Below are 18,532 nucleotides of genomic sequence, written 5' to 3' on the forward strand. Positions count from 1 at the left end.
CTCCCCCCTCCTCCTCCTCCCAACCCCATATTCCCTCACTGCCATAAGAACAGTTCTACTTTAGCCTGCCGACAAGAGACTACACAAAGCAGAGGTGTCTCTGCATAGGCCCCCTGGACCAGCCACCTCTGGCTCACCTGTCAGCCGCCTGCCGACACATGAGTCACCAGAGTCACGAGGGGTCATAAATGGCAGCTCTGAGGCCTGTGCCTTGAGTAGTCTGTTCCTGCTTCCACTATCTATGGCTGAGTTACGAACCACCCACTGCTGAATACTTTATACTAACTGCAGTCTGAATGTGAAATGCCCCTTATGTACTCATATGTTCAAATGCTTGGTCCTCCCCCTGGTAGTGTTGGTTTGGGAGGTAGGATCCAGCTGGTGGCAGTAGAGAGCCTTGAGGGTGATAGTTCATGTGGCCTCTGCTCTGACCTGTACTCTGATCCCTGGCCCAAGCAGCAGCCACAAGCTCCTGTTGCCATGGCCACCTGCCACACATGCCCCATCATGATGGACTATACACCCTAAAACTGTGAGCCAAATAAAGCCTCGCCTTCCTTAAGTTGCTTCTGTCAGATACTTTGTCACAGTGATGAGATAAGCGACTAATACAATACTTAAATACAAGCTGGGGCTGGAGCTCAGTTGGCAGGGTCCTTGCCTAGGGGGGATAGTGCTAAGTGTCTGACTTAACAGAATCTGGGACCACGTTGAGTTAGCCTGTGCTTAGGCTTATGGGAAATCACATTGCTGGTATTAATTGAAGTGTGAAGTTCTTCTGCAGGGACCCTGGTGAGTACTGCCTACCACGGGCAGTACAAGAGGTGGCCACCTAGTATGTGTGACCTTGTATCTCTGACCTTTCTCTTTTGATCGCTCCTACCCACCTAGTCCCTAACGTTTAAGGCCTCTTTGGTGTGGATGGGAGGAAATGCAGTTCTCAGCTTCAGATGTGAATAGATACAATCCTGTGAGCCAAGCCCTCTTCCAGGACCACGGTGGGAGAAGTTAGACTATCAACTGGTTCAGTTAAGATTCATAGCTGACTCTTGTCTAGTGGGGAGGACCAAGGTTGTCAATCTGCCAGCCCCAGCCAAGCCCAAGGGCTGGATGGTTTGCAACTATCCTATTTAGCTTCTCCCAGTCTCATGTACTAGTGACACTAGGTTGACCCCAGCAGCAGTAACCCCAACAGGACAGTGGAAAGAAGATCAATGGTTGTTCCTCAGTTTCAGACAAAGCTCCCTCTGGGCTGGCCGCTGTATTCTCCTCTCCAGCCTTCCCCACAGCCCAGTCTGACAACCAGGCTTCTGCCTCAGTTCTCATGGTGTCTTAGTCAGTGTTCTATTGCTGTGAGGAGACACCATGACAAAACCAGTGCTTATGAAAGAACGCGTTTAATTGGGGGCTTGCTTATAGCTTCATATAGTTAGTGCACTGTCATCACGGCAGGGGGCATGGTACCATGCATAGCGCTGGAGCAGGAGGTGAGAGCTCCATCCTGATCTGCAGGCCAAGAAAGAGGGGGGTGGGTGGAGGGGGGGGAGGAGAGAGTAAGTGAGTGTTGGTGTTGGTGTGGGCTTTTGAAAACTCAGAGCTCACTCCCAGTGATAGTTCCTCCAACAAGGCTACACCTCCTAATCCTTCCCTGGTGACTCAGCATTTAACTATATGAACCTACTTAAACCACCACACATGTGTTCCCTGCAAGGATGGAGTCCCCCTGAGTCCCATTTGGCTAGGACCTCGAGGTTTTGCTATCTTCCTTTATCTTCTGCCCTTATTTAGTCCAGACTTGGTTCCTGAATCCAAAACCACTTCCTGTTTCAAACAGGAAGTCCTCTCAGAAGTGAGGTGATTCTGCCCACCTGGGGCCAAGTACACTTGGCAAATGCCAGATCCTCTTCCAGTCAGAGCTCCCGCCAAGAAGCCTGCCAGCTCCTGGAGGCAGTGAGCTAGCTCTCCTGAGAGCCTGAGGCCTCATACTCCTGTCCTGGCTAGCCTTCATCCAGGACATTCTGATGGGAAACGGTCAGATACCACCCATACTGACTTGGTTTTTGGCTTGTGTTGGCACCAACATCCTGTCTACTCTGTTTTCCTATGAAGGGGGAAATGAGTGAACTTTAATTAAGCTAGTATGTCACAGAGCTTGGGGGAGAGCTAGCTTCCTCTGGTAGCTATCAGAAGAGGAAGGCATCTGGTAGCTGAGGCCAGAGGGAGGGGGAAGTGAAATCACAGGGCCAGAGGCTTCCTTCCTGGCTGAGGTAATGCCTCAGGATGTTCTGTATACAACTCACCTGAACCTCCAAGCTCAGGAGTGACAGTCCCTCCCTGCGGGGGCCTCCTCACCCCCAACTCTAGCCTAGGCCACAGGCTCCCCTTCCTGTCTCATCCAGCCACTGAGCAAACATGACCTTCGAACAGTGTGGCAAATTCATCAAGGTGAAGGGTATTGTGTCCCCCCGACCCCCAGGCGTGCAAGCGAGCACTTAAGCAGAATAAGTCACCCCCAAGTGCTGCTGGAGGGATCCCTGGGAAAGAGTGCACATTTATTTATGTTTACTAAGCCCTACTCTAACTCTGGCATCTCCTCTGGTCTTGAACCAAGTGCCTCTGCTAGGCTTACATGGAGCTAGGTCACAAGGTTGCTTTTCTGTTCTCATCAAAAAGCTTGGAGATTCCTGCCCCCTCCCCCCCCACAAGGCCATTGGTCTCAGAATTCTCCCCTGTACCCATCAGATGTCTGCCTTTAGGGAGGACCCTCGGCTGACAGTGGCTGTGGTCGTCCTCTTCTTCCTCTCTTTCCTCCTCTTCTGCCCCGCCCCCACCTGCTTTCTCTTCCTTTTACTTTTCTTCCTCTTCCTTCCTCTCCACCCGCTCCTGCCCTGAACACATAAGATTACTGTGCGCAGACAAGAACACTTTGGAATGTGTGCCCCACAGGGCCAGGCTGTAGACTCTAGGAAAGAGAGGGGCTCTCCTTTCTCCTGACAGCCTGGGGCTTCCAGTTCCCACAGTTCCCCGTTCCCTTCCTTTCATCTCATTCTCCTGTCAATGTCCTCTGTCCCCTCTCTTCCTTGCACTGTCTTTCTCGCCTCTCTTTCTCCTCTTTCACCCTCCCTTTATCCTTTACTCTTTTTTATAACAAGCAGCAAGCGGCCAGGTGCCATGATCACAGGCCTGTAGATCCTGGGTCACAATCCCCTCAGAGATAAGTTGTGCGGCTGATAGGATGAGGGGCTGCGCTCCCTGAGGCTATGTTCTCATGGTGCAAGGTGGGGGGACCCTCTCTTCTGCATCTGTGCTGAGGGCCCAAGGGGGGTCATAGCTCTTCAGCACAGCATCCAGCTCGGCAGGACGGATGCTCTGCAGTGTTCAGGGACTCTGTGTGGGATATGACAGGTGTGCTCTATGTACTGGGTGCAAAAGAGTAGCACTGAGCCCCGCGGAGGACTCGAAGCAAACCCCAGGTGGCATCTCTGCCATAAAATATGATAATTATCTTTTCATAAGCACAAGAAGAGACATAAATAGTTCCCCCTGCAAAGCTCTCGAGGGCAGATTTTAATGGCTGCATATTTGAATCAAAGCCGCATAGTGGCTTTGACAAATCAGCCCTACATCCTGCGTGAAGACATCTTTACAAGGTTTGTATGGGCTGTGAGATTGCCCAGAAGCTTCTGTTTCTCCCTAGGAAGCAACCTTTAAAGTAGGGGTTCAAGGAGAGCGATTCCAAGTCAGATGAGACTGCTGTCTGTCCATAAGGCACGACAGGCTTAGAGCTATGCATGGCTAGGAAGCCACCAGAAGCCACACACGTGGGGTCACCACAGTGGTCCAGCAAGCATGTGTCTGCTTAGGGAGATTGTGGCTGCGTGGAAGGACGGTCTCCCATGGCAGGCTGGTTCTGAGTGACGCAGGGGCTGCCTTCAGCACCTGGATCGCAAGGGATCTGAGAGGCATGGAGCAGGGAAGAAGAGGCTGGTGAGCAACAGAATTTGCCACAGGAAGCTTTAGGACCTGGAGAGGGGAGCATTCCAGTCTCTGCCATCTGTAAGTAGTTAGCTGACGGTGGCTATGAGTGTGAGCAGGCTATGAGTGTGAGCAGGCTATGAGTGTGAGCAGGCTACGAGTGTGAGCAGGCTACGAGTGTGAGCAGGCTACGAGTGTGAGCAGGCTACGAGTGTGAGCAGGCTAGGAGTGTGAGCAGGCTATGGGCGTGAGCAGGCTATGGGCGTGAGCAGGCTATGGGCGTGAGCAGGCTATGGGCGTGAGCAGGCTATGGCGTGAGCAGGCTAGGAGTGTGAGCAGGCTAGGAGTGTGAGCAGGCTAGGAGTGTGAGCAGGCTTTGAGCGTGAGCAGCCTGCCTCCCTGCCTGCAGGAAGCTCTCAGACTATGTGGCCACTGGTTCCTGTGGGAGGGTGCTCAGGGTCATTACCATATCCTGTACAGCTGGGGAGCTGGGTCAGGTTCAGGCAGGGGCAAGACGGCGGTGCCATCCAGAGAGAGACCCTCTCCCAAATATGTGAACTTAAATAGGGGGTTCTCTTAAGCCTTTACAAGCTGAGGCTAAAATTCACATGGAAGGGAAGAAGGGTGAAGGAAATGCTTCCGTGACTTCATCAACGAGGAGACGCTGACAGTGGCAGCCATCAGGACCTGCTACCAAGGCACCGATGTTAAAGGCTTAGTGCCAGGCCTAGACAGTACACAGTGGGATAGAGCAAAATGCCCAGAACTGAACCCATAGCTGCCTGGACTGGAGTGAGAGGCAAAGCACGGTGGAATTCCATGCGCACCACATGAGTACATGAAGTTTAAAAGCCCAAAGATCACTACAAAACATTGTTTAGAATGAATATTTTTTGCAGGGGAGATGCTAACATCCGTACCAGCATCACAAATACCTCGTTGGAAGGGAAAGCCTGGATGCCTCTGGGTCTCAGAGTATGCATTGACTGCCATGTTGTGCCTATTGGTTGAATTTTATTTTATTTTGGGGTTTTGAGACATGGCCCAAATTGGCATTAAACTCCTGATTCTTCTGCCTCAATCTCCTGGAATGCTGGGACTACAGACATGTGTCACCACAGCAGCCATGTTTCTGTCTTCAGGAAGGACAAAGCGAAGTATGTGGCATGAATGTCACAAACGGTCAGAGCTGTGAAAGCTGTGTGGCACCGAATGCATTGTGGCTACTTTATTGCTTTATGCCAGGAATATTAGAGAAACTATCCCCGTAGCCGTATCCTTGGCTGCTGGTAGTCCCTGAAAAGTTGGTTAAGGGCTGAAGGGCAAAGGACACAGATGTTTTATGCATGCCTCGTGTATGACGTTCAACCGCTTCGTAATCCTTTACTCATTTATTACCATCTATTTATAAGTCATACACTGAGAAAATGAAAATAATTAAGATTTGTTCTTCCTCAGCTGCATAAGAAACAGGAAAATGGCCACACTGTGATACATGCTAAAGCTAAGGTATATTTGAGAGCCTTAAGGATAGCACAGTGGAAGGAACCCTTCCTTCTGCCCAGTGTATAGGGAGCTGGGCAAGTATGGAGTGGGGCTTTGGAGGGTGAATAGGAGTTTGCAATAGAATAAGAGAGTGGCGTGAATAACAATCTAGAATATTTATATTCTTGGCTGTTGCCCTGAGGGAGCTGAAGTGATAACTTGACAGTTAAGAGTATTTGCTACCTTTGCAGAGGACCAGAGTTCTGTTCCCAGCACCCACTTCAGGTGCACGTGTGCACATAAACATACACTAAATTAAAAATAAAATAAATATTAAGTTTTTTTGTTCTGAATAATATAGTTCCCCTCCCCCATCATTATTTCCCAATTAAAACAGTAGATCAGTGATTATAGGCTGTTTGCTTTGCAGGATTTTAATTAACCTAGCAATGCTTTAAAGTACACAGGAGAGCCAGGCACGGTGTGACCGAGCACCCAGGAGGGTCAAGGCAGGAGGAACTCCATGCGTTTCAGGCCAGCTTAGACTGCAGAGGAAGATCTTGTTTAAAGTTATCTCAAAACAATAACAACAACAATAGAAACAGACTGAGAGCCAAGGAGACAGCTCAGCCGATAAAGTGGGGTGCGAGGCAAGCTTGAGGAGCATAGTGAGGTTTCCCGGAGCCCACACTTTGCACCTGTCATCCCAGCACCAAAGGGGATGAAGATAGGAGGGTGCTCGGGGTCGCTCCGGTTGCCACTCTGGCCAAGAAACAGTGAGTGCCAGGTCAGTGAGAGCTCCTGGTCCAAAAAAGTAAGGTGAAGAGTCAGCGAGGAAGACACCATTGATGACATCTGGCCTTTCACATTTAGACACACACACACACACACACACACACACACACACACATACACACTCACACACACACACACACCACATAGCCGGGTTCAGGCAGTAGAGGAAAGAGGATCAGGAATTCAAGGTCATCTTCAGCTACATAGTGAGTTTGAGACCAGCCTGGGTTACATGAGACTCGAGCTCAAAAAGCCACAATAAATATAATAAGTATAGCAAGAGGATTTATTTGTGTAGTTTATAGGCAAACAAATCCCCATCATTTTACATAAGACACTTGAGCATCCGCAGATTTGGGTACCCAAGGGGCTCCTGGCTGTGGAACTGAGGGACGCTTGTGTTTTTTCTGCAAAGCTGCACAGTCACAGCGAGAGGGATAGGGGCTTGGCTAGGCTTGGTTCATCTCTGTTGGGTTGGCTTTAATCAAGCTGTGTTTATCTCCTCGCTGTACCCACAGGCCTCCCTGTCTGCTGGAGGAGCTCAGTAAATACATGTTGGTGGCCGAGCAGGAGGGAGGGAGGGAGGAAAGAGGCAGGCAAAGAACAAAGCTAGAGAGAGGAGGGATTTCTCAAGAACAGTCTTAGCACTAGTTGCTAGCTTGCTCCGTGCGTGCCTAACCGTCTAGGAAGGTGTACGTCCTGGAGGCTGTCTATCCAGCCTGCTGACAAGTGTGCGTGCACGGGTACTTTTAATGAAAGGGCCGCACAGGTGTGGGCCTGTTGCAGTGAGTGAGTCCTGTCATAAGGTGGTATTGTTGCATGGTGCCACATGCCTGTCAACCCAGAACTCAGAAGGATTGCTTTGTATTCCAAGCTGGCCTGGGCTACATAGTAAGATCTTGTCTTTAAAAAAAAAAAAAGTGGTGTTATTTATAAAGAAGTGCTTTCTTTTCTCCCGGGGCAAAAGACCTCACATAAAATAAAAACAGGTTCTCTCTGGTGAATAATACAAAACAATAAGCCCGCAGCTGGCCACGCTCCAGCTGACAAGCTCCCTTCAAGTGGCTGAAAGCACCTGCCCTGTTGGCATTGTGGGAGGGGCAAGGAGCTCAGAAGCCCAGGGCTTTACAAGCCTTTGCTCTGCTTGCCTGAGTCAACTCCAGTCACCAACCACAATTCGCTTCAGTTAATAAACCGGGCTCAAAGCAAACAGGCCCCCAGGGGTGCTCTGAAGTAAACACATGGCCGCCCATCTCTCACTGCTTGTGCTTCCATCGCCCAGGGAGACCCAGCCTCTGCCTCCTGTGTGAGGCTCCTCCTGCCTCCTCCCCTCCCTCCCGCTCTGTGCAGTCTCTGCCACTCTCCTGTTCTCCTCCATTCAGCCTCTTTCTGGGACAGCTCCTTCTTCCTCCATCTGACTGTGCTTGCGGAAGGGTGGCCTAAAACCCGAGACACCAAGCTGCCTCCTTGTGGCCCCCTCCCCTCCCCCTCCTCCTCCCCCTCCTTCTCCCCTTCCCCCTCCCCTCCCCTCCTCCCTCCCCCTCCTCCTCCCCCTCCTTCTCCCCCTCCTTCTCCCCATCCCCGTCCCCTTCCCCCTCCCCTCCCCCTCCCCTTCCCCCTCCTTCTCCCCCTCCTTCTCCCCATCCCCGTCCCCTTCCCCTCCCCTCCCCCTCCCCTTCCCCCTCCCCTTCCCCTCCTCCTCCCCCTCCTCCTCCCCCTCCCCTCCCCCTCCTTCTCCCCTCCCCCTCCCCTCCCCCTCCTTCTCCCCTCCCCCTCCCCTCCCCCCTCCCCTCCCCCTCATCTATCATGGGAGACTCAGCAGAGTCATTACTTTCATAAACTGGCTCACTTTCTGGTCACCTCTCAGCCAACTCGGGGAGCCCAAGGGTGTGAGACCCCTCTCTAGAGGTTAATGAACAGAGTCGTTGGAATCACTGTGCATTTGATGAATTTGACCCACACTGAGTTATGAGATACTATTAACCCTGCTGCCGTTTGCAGTTCGCAGAAGAGGGAAGGGAGGCACTGGGCAAGTTGGGTATTTGCCCTGGATATGGAATCTGGCCACAGGGGCTGCCTGTCTCTTGTTCCCTGAGGTTTTGTTGGTGGTGGTGGTGTTTGTTTTTTGAGACAGGGTTTCTCTTGTAGTCCTGGCTGTCCTGGCCTCACTTTGTAGAGGCCTGCCTCTGCCTCCCAAGTGCTGGGATCAAAGGCGTGCACCACCACGCCCAGAGTTCCTGAGTTTTGGTTTGGTTTGCTTTTTGTTGTTTAAATTAATTAACTAATTAATTAATTAATTTCCTCTCTTATACCTAGTACCTAGGGCAAAGTACCTTGAAAGAGAAATTGCTTAAGAATATGATATGGCCCTGACTCTTTTTTTTTTTTTTTTTAGTTTTTCGAGACAGGGTTTCTCTGTACAGCCTTGGCCATCCTGGACTCACTTTGTAGACCAGGCTGGCCTCGAACTCACAGCGATCCACTTGCCTCTGCCTCCCAAGTGCTGGTATTAAAGGTGTGCGCCACCACGCCTGGCTCATGGCCCCGACTCTTACACGCCTGCTCAGAATACACTATTTCATGTTCTATCATGGCCAAACAGAGAAAGCCGTGCTTCTGCCTTTACCATACTGACGGTTGAATGGTAGTGGAGGCTGAAAAGGACGAGGAGTGAAGGAGCCCGGGGGAAGCAGCTCGCTTGGCCTGTAGCAGGGGTGCCCTGAGTCTGCTGCGCACTAGAACAGCCGATAGCGGGCCATCCCTGTAATCCCAGGACTTGGGAGTGGCAACCCAGAGTCCAAGGTCGTTCTCGACTACACAATGAGTTCAAAGCTAACCTGAGTGACATGAAACCTCTATCTCAAAGATTATTACTTGTTTGCTGATGCTCGGCCCATCCCCAGATGTTATGGCCCAATTGACATAGAAAGATTTTGATTTTTCCAGGTGACTCTAATGCTTAGTGAGACTGGGGAAACATCAGCCTCAGTGCTGATATTGAGTAGCAAGTTTGGCTTAGGAGCTTCACAACGCCAGTCCAGCCTGGTTGTACATTAATCCTACCCACTGGAATCCTGAGGCAGGAGGATCAACTACAAGTCTGAGGACAGTCTAGGCTACTTAGCTCGACACTGTCTCACCCCCTCAAAGAAATTACACAGTCCACTTTAGATTATCTTAGATATGAAAGAAATCAGGGAAGGGGCGCTGTATGTCGTATTCCATTTAAACAGCAGAGGAGGGGCTTAAGGCTCCGAATGGTAGGGTCTTGAGAGGCTCTGGAGAGATGCCTCAGTGTTAAGAGTACCAGCTGCTCTTCCAGAGGTCCCTAGGTTCAATTCCCAGCACCCACGTGGCAGCTCACAACTATATGTAACTTAGTTTTGGAGAATCCAGTGTCCTTTTCTGCCCTCTGTAGGTGCTCTGTGTGCATGGTACACACACACACATGCAGGCAAAACATCTGTTATACATTAAACAAACAAACAAACAATCTGTTTAAAAAAGATCTGTGAGGGTAAAGGGAGGCTTCCTCTTTCTCTCTAGGTGGCTGCAGTCCTGGCTCACCATGTTTGCAAATAGCCACAGTCTTGTCTTCGTGTCTCCCTTCTTTAACACCAGTGCAAAGAGTCTGGTTTCCTTGGAGGGCAAACAAAACCCTGGAACAAGTTCCTAGGCTCTGACTTGGTCTGAGCCAATTCCTGTACTGAGTGGAACCGGCTCATTGGCTTACCCCTGGACCAGGACTGTTTTCCAGGGAGTATATGCATCAGCATAGATTTTCTTTCTTTTCTTTTCTTTTTTTCTTTTTATGTGCATTGGTGTTTTGCCTACATGTATGTTAGTGTGAGGGTGTCGGATCCCCTGGAACTGGAGTTACAGACAGGTGTGAGCTGCCGTGTGGGTGTGGGGAATTGAATCCAGGGCCTCTGGAAGAACAGGCAGGGCTCTTACCTGCTGAGCTATCTCTCCAGCCCCTACATTTTTCTTTTTATGAGAACAGGGTTTCATGTAGGTCAGTTTGGCCTCCAGTTTACTGTAGCACAGGCAAGCCCCGAACTCCCGATTGCTTTGCCCTTTACGGCTGAGATGAAAGGGGCGTGCCACCATATCCAGTCAGTTTTGCGTTTTAAGATATAATTCCTTAAAAAGTAAAGTTTACATTTATTTACTTGTTTGTTGGTCTGTGTTGCTGAGGGGGTGGGGTGCTTGCCCCAGCACATGTGTAGAAGTCAGAGGGCAACTTAAAGGTGGCTGTCCTCTCCTACCATGTGAGTCCTGGGGTTCGAACTCAGCTCATCAGGCCTGGCAGGAAGAGGTTTACCCACTGAACCATCTCCCCAGCCCTTAAGATGTAATTCTTAGCAGATAATTCTTCGCAGAGAAGCCAGCTTCAATTTCCAGCCCCCACATGGCCGCTCTCAGTAGCAGGTAACCCCTGTAATAGAGGATCCAACGCCCTCTTCTGGCTGCTTTAGGCACTGCCCAAGGTCAGCCTGGGCTGCACGAGACCTGTCAGAAAACAGAGCAGTTGGCGAGAATCGGGGAGTGTGGAGTGTGTCAAAGGATTTCTGCACGTTTGGTTTTTAGTTTTGCTATTATTTTCTCGTTTATTTTCTTTTAAAAGCTTGATCCTGTTTGCTTGATGAGAGAAATTTGTCCGTGACTAAAGCTACCAGCAGAGAGACAAAGATGGAGAGAAAAGATGCCAATAAAGGGCAGTTATTTTCCATAGACCAGGAAAACAGATTGTCAGATGTTAGAGGCTGGGAGGAAGGGGTGGGGGTGATTGCTCCGCAGGGGTGGGGTTTCCTCCTGCAGTGATAAAAACGTGTAGGAACTAGATAAAGGTTTTGAAGGCCGTGGATTTATGACATGCTCCTGGGCTTTGTCTTTTGAAACGGGCGCACTGTTTTAAAAATGTATATTTTATCATGCTCACAACATAGTGGTCTTAGCCATGCCGTGCCTGGTGGATTTCATGTCTTATCTGAGCCGATCCTCATGGCATCCGACGGGATATCACACCCATTCAACGCAACTAGACCGGGCAAGTGGACTTGGGATTCCAACTCATGCTGATTCAACTACAAGCCCCAAACTTTGAACCACTTTCTTTCACTGTCCCCGTAGCACATTTCACAGATACCTGTATTGATAATGTGAATCGACTCACACCTACTGAAGGCAGTTTTCAAGTTGGTTACTATAACAAAATACCTGATGTTTATCTTGGTTCATAGTTCTAGAAGTTTTAATTTGCGGTTGGTTGCTCCTGTGGTTAGGGTAGCATTTTGAGCGTGTCCTACATGGTGGAAGGAGCTATTTACCTAACAGAAGCCATGGGGGGGGGAGAGGGGGGGGAGATAACACACACACACACACACACACACACACACACACAATTTCTACTTGTTAAACATTATCCTTTTCATTGGTTCCTTTTACTGGGGACAGCTGTGATTTCAGAAGGTACTATAAATTTCAGATTAAACTTAAGGAAGGAAAAGAGAGGCAGGCTCCTGTGGAAGAGCACACGCCAGGTGATAAGGGAATGTGAATCAACTCACACTGATGGCAGTTTTCAAGTTGGTTACTATAACAATTGCCTTGAAAGATTAGGGAGGAAGGCAGTCAGGCCGGAACTTGCTGCAGTTTTAAAGTATGTATCCATTACAAAAGTCACCAAAGGCTTATCTCGGGTGCTGCTGTGTGGGTGCAGCGGGAATGTAAAACGGATCACAGAGGAGAGTGGCAGTCAGGCTGACAGGACTTTTTGAGATGTCAGAAGCATATATTTATTCAGAGAGACCACACAGGCCAGAGTTGTGGGTGGAAGTCCAGTTATAGAATTAGCACCGCTTGAAAAGGAGTGACAGTTGTCACTGGGTAGGGAGGAGGAGGAACGTGTGTGTGTGTGTGTGTGTGTGTGTGTGTGTGTGTGTGTGACACCAAGCAGGTATTTTAGATCTGGCAAGGATGGGGAGCAGTGAGCACCCACTGGGCTGGACCCTAGGGTCTGCTCCAAGCCACCTCCTCCCTGCTTCTCACTGGCTTCCAGACTCTGTCCCTCTCTGTGGACCACAGAAAACCCCCATGGCACGAACTTGCCTTTCTCCAAAGGACAGCCTTGTTCCTAGACAGTTCCCTCCCCTCAAGTCTTTTGCTTTGTTCTGAGATCTGGTGACACCTGGGCACACACCTGGAGCAGCCCTTACTGGGTTGTCTTTAATTTCCTCCCAGTTGGACTGCCTGGAATTGCTGGCCGAGGAGGATGCTGAATAACGGACCAGCGGAGAAGGACTTTTAGTCTCATTCTGCCGAATGCAAGGAACCGCCTGTGCACAAGTCAGCCAGTGGAGGCTGTATCCAGCCAGCTGACGCAATGCCTGCCCGCTTGAGGGCCAGTCGACCTGTCATTCCTCCTCCTCTACAGCGCCTGAAAGGAGATAGAGAAGTGGGTTCCATTGGGGAGCCCAGCCCACGGCTCCGCTTTGAATACAATGTCTCCTGTGCTCCTCCCATAGGCTCTAGTGTTTGTCACATGGTCTCTAGCTGGTGGTGCTGTTTTGAAAGGCTGTGGAACCTTTAAAAGTTCGAGTCTTGCTGGAGCCAGTGGGTCACTGCGGGCCCTACTTGCTGCTTACTCTCTGCTTGCTGATTGTGGATACAATGTGACCATCCTTGCGCCCACACTCCCGCTGCTAAGCCTACAGTGCCGTGAGGCACTGTACCCATTCTTTTTTTCTTTTTAAATAATTTATTCAGATTACATCTCAATTGTTATCCCCTCACTTGTATCTTCCAGTCCCCGCCGCCCCCCCCCCCTTTCACCCTATTCCCCTCCCCTAGGCCTGTGACAGAAGCGGACCTCCTCCCCCACCGTATGATCACAGCCTATCAGGTCTCATCCGGGGAGCCTGCTTCCCCTTCCTCTGGTACCCATTCTTAAGCCATGACTCAAAATAAAGCCTTCCTTTTTAAAGTTGTCTTTGTAGGTTTTGGTCGCAGCAACAAAAAAAAAGCAACTGATGGCCCTGTTCTCTGTGTCTAACTATCCCTCCCCAGACCGGTGGTGCAGAAACCCCTAGGCCTCGGGCCTGAGCATGCGCAGCAAGCACTCTGCCTCTGCGCTACGACCCAGGCAGAGGCTTGGCCTTCAGTAATTGAAGCTCCAGCTCTGGAGGAAGTGCTTGGAGTGGGCGCCTCCTGCAGGACACACTGATGTGATACAGAGGGGCCCGACCCTCCAGAACTCCCAAGGTCGGCCTGGCCCAAGGGACTCTTGCCTTGAAAGATTAGGGAGGAAGGCAGTCAGGCCGGAACTTGCTGCAGTTTTAAAGTATGTATCCATTACAAAAGTCACCAAAGGCTTATCTCGGGTGCTGCTGTGTGGGTGCAGCGGGAATGTAAAACGGATCACAGAGGAGAGTGGCAGTCAGGCTGACACGACTTTTTGAGATGTCAGAAGCATATATTTATTCAGAGAGACTACACAGGCCAGAGTTGTGGGTGGAAGTCCAGGCCGTTACAGAATTAGCGTATTGGGGCTACAAGCGCCTCAGTGGTTTACTTCCGGTTCTGTCGATGACCCAAGGGCTTTTATGCATGCTAAGCAAACGCTACCGTTGAGCTACAGCTTTAGCCTTCTTATTTATTTATTTATATTATGCTACTTGACTTTCACATAATGAGTTTTTTAGGACACTGAGTGGGCCAAAAACCCATGGTAAGATGTTGTTTCCTCATGCAGTCCTCCCCCAAATGCATAGTCACATGGGGGCTACTGTTTAAGCAATGTGTACTTACTTCTGGTGACTGGGGTGACATGGTGAATGCTATACTGTGACTCCTCCCAGGAGTTTGGACTTTGGGAGCTCAGATGAGCTGTGTGATCGACAGCTTTCTGTGGTGGCCAGGAAGTACCTGAGACAATACACTTATAAGGAAGAAAGGTTTGCTTGGCCTTGTGGTTTCAATCTAGAGTTGCTCGGCCTTGTTTTTGGGTCTGTAGCTTCACAGTACATCACGGTGGGAATGTGTGACACAACAGCCTCTTCACTTTATGGCAGGTGGGAACAGAGAAAATTAGAAATGAGAGGGGTACGGTGTCTCATGCCTATAATCCCATCCCTTGGGAAAGATGAGGCTAGAATAGTGCTACAGGTTTGGAGCCAATCTGGGATACATAATTCTAGCCAGTATAGGTACAGAGAGAGACACCATCTCAAAACAAACAAACAAACAAAACCCACACACACACACACACACACACACACCCCTCTCATACACAGACAAATACACAGGCACACATAGGTACACACACTCTTTTTCATACACACACACACATATACACAGACACACCAGAGACACACAACTCTCTCTCTCACACACAGACACAGACACGCACACTAACCCCCAGATTGCTCAGGTGACAAAGTACTTACCTAACAAATCACAGGCACCTGACTTAGATCCTTAGCATCCATGTAAAGAAAGTTGTGCACTGAGAGGGTGGCTCGGTGTTTCCAGACAAGTGTGAAGACCTGAGTTCAGATCCCCCAGAACCCACACACAGCTGAGCACGAGACCAACATCTGTAACCTGGGATCCCTACAGTAAGATAGGAAGCAGACAGGAGGAGCCCAGCAGCTCACAGGCCAGCAGGCCCCGCGCATATAGCAGCAAACAAGAGAACTTGTCTCAAACAAGGTAGAAGGCTGGGGTGGGCGCCCCAGTGCCCTGACTTCCACAGTGCTGTGGCACCCACAGCTACCTTGACACATGCACACTCACATGCATATAGAGGTTTTTAAAAGTAAACAACACCGGAGCATAGGTTTGGACAGTCAGACAGTCAGGGTGCCCCTCTGGTGTGTGCTGGCCCTAAAAAGATGGCAGGTCAGGGACTTTACTTCTCCAAGATGCTGTTCTCTTATCTCTCAAGTGGGGAAGATAATGGTACTGAGAACTCAGACACACACCAGGTATTATGCTGGGAAAATAGCCGGGTCTTTGACCTAGGATTGCTTACCAACTCTGTGCCTCTTAGGGACAACTGACTAACTCAAAGCAGCCTTATCCATCACTTACCAGGTGCCTCCCTCTGCTCTATGCATGGTTCTCCCTTTTGTAGGGGAGGTACCTGTTACACAAAGAAGTTATGTTTCTTGTTTGGGGCTCACTGCTGGGAGAACTGGGATTCGATCCAGGCACCTTGACTTGGAACCTGTATGACTACTGGCCATGGCTCCTCTTAGGAGAAGCATTTTATATATACTATGGGATGGATATGTGATGGGTAGACAGAGAGGTGGATATAAATCTCCTCTGGGGACCAGAACAGAGAAGAGAGTTCTTTTCATTGGCCCAGTTAGCTGCTGCATGGAGGATTGTGGAAGACTGTTACCTGTCTCCAGGTTCCGTTCAGCCACAGCAGTGTGTTCTGGAACAGGCAGCGGATGTGTTCTAGCAACTACAGCCCAGCCCACTATGTGGGTCCTCCGAGTTTGGTGGTATTATTTCATTTCTTGTGTCTTTCAGGACCATAATGACGCCCTTGGATTCTACAGTTGGTTTTGAAGATCTGTGTTGAAGTCAGCCATGACAGTGCATGGCTGTCCTCATAGCTCTTGAGAGGTGGAGGCAGGGTGTTTAAGTCATCCTTGGCTACATAGGCAGCTGGAGGCCAGCCTGGACTACAGGAGAGCTTGTCTCAATAAGCAAGCAAACAAACTGAAACAAACAAACAAACAAAAAACAATACACAAAAATCCCAAAGTAAGCAAACTAATAAGGAAAGGAAGGAAGGAAGGAAGGAAGAACATGCTGATATTTTCAGTCTATTTGGGGCTGAAGCTGGACTGTGTGTAAGGTCCTGTGTCCTTCCAGCCCCCCTACACACCCACGCTGTATCTGTTTGTTGTAATTGGCACCCCTACTTGGAGTGCCACTTTCTGCCTATAGCAGCATCTCTTGGCTACTTCAGCACTGACTTTCTCACATTGCTAACCCCATGCATACATTCCCCCAAAAGTGCACTCCCAGACAGGCAACATTTCTTCCCCACATTGTCAGGAAAATCTCCTTGAAGGTGTGGTGGGCCTGCCGGGTTCCTGGTGACCTTGACGAGAGCCCCTGTGTCCTGGAAACAATGGTGCCGCCTGCGGGATGATAAGAGGCTAGAACAAGCTGCTGTGATCTTGTTTCTCACACACTGATGGGTATGCCCAAGGGAGGCACCACTGCTCCCACTTCCTGGCTTAGAAAGTCCTCCAAAGATAGCTAGCTGTCAAAGCAGCCTGGGGCCCATCACTTGACAAGGTCGCTGGGCTCTGTGGAGGCCAGCCTTCCTCTTCCCCTGAAACACCAAGGTGCTTTGATAGCAGCTCTAGAGAAAGCCTGGGGAATCACACACTTACCTTATAGTGTTACCCTTGCTGGAAAAGCAAGGGGAAGGCCCCAGAGCGTCCTCCATGGAAAACGCCCCTGGGGAGAACCCTTGAGGCTCCACAGCTGCCTTGTTTCTAGCACACTGGGAGGCTGGAAACTGGGGAGGCAGACATGGTGTCCCCTTGGACGGTGGTCAGGTGGATGCTGACGACAGGACCACCAGCCGGGGCTGCTTTGGAGCTGCGTAGGCTACTGGTTCAGCTGGAGATGAGGCTATTTTTAGGGCTGAATCTGGGTCTTCCTTCCCTCCCTCCCTCTGATGCTAAGTAGCCATCTGTATCTCCCGGGCAACCTCCTCAAGCTGCATCCTAGAAAAGCAAAGTGACTGCTGTTAAATACGGAGTGTGGGGCTGCTGCATCATTCATTCGTTCATTCATTCATTCATCTGTTAAGAAAGGGGCTAGATACCATTTCTCCCTAACACAGCATAGTGCTTTCTCTGACACAGAGCTATATATACCCCCCCCCCCCCCGCCGCCCCGATGCAGCAGGCCACCTTATAGACTGCTCTGAGTTCTGAGTTGTGACACCTCTATCTCTAGTCTTCTCACACGTCTCTCACCCCCAGGCAGCTGCTCAGCAGTGTAAGTCTGAAAGACAGTAAGAGTCTCTGGCCCAAGAAGCCACAAGACTTACCTAACGCCTCTACTCAGTCAGCTGCCATCAATGCTCAGCTTGCCCTGTTTCCAAGTTAAAACTCAGCCCACCACACCTCCCTAGCAAGACCCTTTCTCAGAGAAGCCCCATGAGAGAAAGGCTTGGGGCACACCAGAAGAGAGGCACAAGAAAGGTTAGGAAGTGCTGGGAAATTCTTATTTTTGAGCGGCCAGGACTTCTGCGCTAACCCAGAGCTATGGTGGGTCATCGCCACACTGGGGAGGCTGAGACAAGATAGCCGTGAGCTTGAGATTAGTCCGGGATACCTAGTGCTCAAGACCAGCCTAGAGTACACGCTGGAATCTTGTCTCAAGAGCCTTCTGTGCTGAGCACTGCTATCTGAGTTCCCGGAAGTGCCCGGTTTGTTGTTGTAAGACCACGGGGTGAATAAATACTAATACAGGACATGCCTCTTGCACCATCACCTATATCTGATTAGTCACCTGCCAGAGAGTGACGGGGACATAAGAACCACATCTGCTTAGTTGGCTGAATGAACGAATGATTCGCCTTCATCTTTACCTCCACCTTGCCTGGCTTGGCCTCAGGCTAAGTATCTATGAACCTTGTCCACTGAAGTCAGGCCGTGGGCAAGGCTGGAGTCCCGCAAGAGCAGAGAACTGTCCCTCTCAGAATCAGCAATGAGTGAGTTGTGCAAACTGAGTGGGGTCGGACACTGCAGGTAAAACTTATCGGCAGAAGTGTATTCAATTCTGAGGATGCTAAGAGAAAAACCCTGAGAAACTCCAAGGGCTGGGAGGAGGAACATGCAGCAAAGATGATAGAGAAAAAAAAATGAGTCCCAGTTTTGGGGGATGGGGAGGGGGACTTGCTGCCTGCACTTACCTGGGCCAAGGGGTATGGCTCTCCAAGGGTGGTACCCCGGGGAATTCCAGCACCCTGGAGTCACAGTACTGTTTGCTTTCACCGCCCAAGCCTGCTTGCTTTCCTCCCCCTGGATCAGCTCAGTTCCAAGAACATTTATGGATGCTGCGTTGGGCCAAGCTCGGTGATGGGCTCCAGGCCCCAGGGGTGAGTCAGCCTTGGTGCTTGACTACTTGACTCCTATTTTTCTGGTTCCTGCCATCACAGCGTCTGCATTAACTTCTCAAAACTCTCAGCCCGAACCATTCATTCATAATTTTCTCTGAAACTGTGAGGGGCATG

General features: G+C 50.2%; 1 long non-coding RNA gene across 1 annotated transcript; it reads right to left on the minus strand.

The window, feature by feature from the left end:
- Window positions 1–14,007: 14,007 nt before the first annotated feature.
- Window positions 14,008–16,786, minus strand: LOC311592153. Its single transcript, XR_014777315.1, has 4 exons — window positions 16,677–16,786; window positions 15,665–15,990; window positions 14,703–14,868; window positions 14,008–14,316 (listed from the first exon to the last, which is right to left on the minus strand). It is a non-coding gene; the product is annotated as an uncharacterized lncRNA (long non-coding RNA).
- Between the last annotated feature and the right edge of the window lie 1,746 nt (window positions 16,787–18,532).

This window comes from Acomys minous, assembly GCF_964271855.1.
Source record: "Acomys minous genome assembly, chromosome: 2".
NCBI classification, from domain to species: domain Eukaryota; kingdom Metazoa; phylum Chordata; class Mammalia; order Rodentia; family Muridae; genus Acomys; species Acomys minous.